General features: G+C 69.0%; 1 non-coding gene across 1 annotated transcript; it reads right to left on the bottom strand.

Annotated features, from left to right (window-relative positions):
• Window positions 1-179: 179 nt before the first annotated feature.
• LOC142359591 (5.8S ribosomal RNA) lies at window positions 180-332 on the bottom strand. Its single transcript, XR_012762479.1, has one exon. It is a non-coding gene; the product is annotated as a 5.8S ribosomal RNA (ribosomal RNA).

The following is a 332-nucleotide window of genomic DNA, read 5'->3' as shown; positions in this document are numbered from 1 at the left end:
TCCGGGAGCGGGGAGCTTCGGAGCGCTCCCCGAGTCTCCATTTAGGGGGACGAAGGCCCGCGCGCTCGCGCGCGCGGCCCTGCGAGGCACCCCAGCCGCGCCGCTGCTGGCCCGCCGGCCCCCCCCCCCCGCGCTGGGGCGGGGGGGCTCGGCGGCGCAGACGGCGATTGATCGTAAAGCGACGCTCAGACAGGCGTAGCCCCGGGAGGAACCCGGGGCCGCGAGTGCGTTCGAAGTGTCGATGATCAATGTGTCCTGCAATTCACATTAATTCTCGCAGCTAGCTGCGTTCTTCATCGACGCACGAGCCGAGTGATCCACCGCTAAGAGTT

Source organism: Opisthocomus hoazin, unplaced genomic scaffold, assembly GCF_030867145.1.
Source record: "Opisthocomus hoazin isolate bOpiHoa1 unplaced genomic scaffold, bOpiHoa1.hap1 HAP1_SCAFFOLD_374, whole genome shotgun sequence".
NCBI classification, from domain to species: Eukaryota; Metazoa; Chordata; class Aves; order Opisthocomiformes; family Opisthocomidae; genus Opisthocomus; species Opisthocomus hoazin.
The sequence above is the reverse complement of the archived record's forward strand: the minus strand, read 5'-3'. Positions and strand labels throughout refer to the sequence as shown.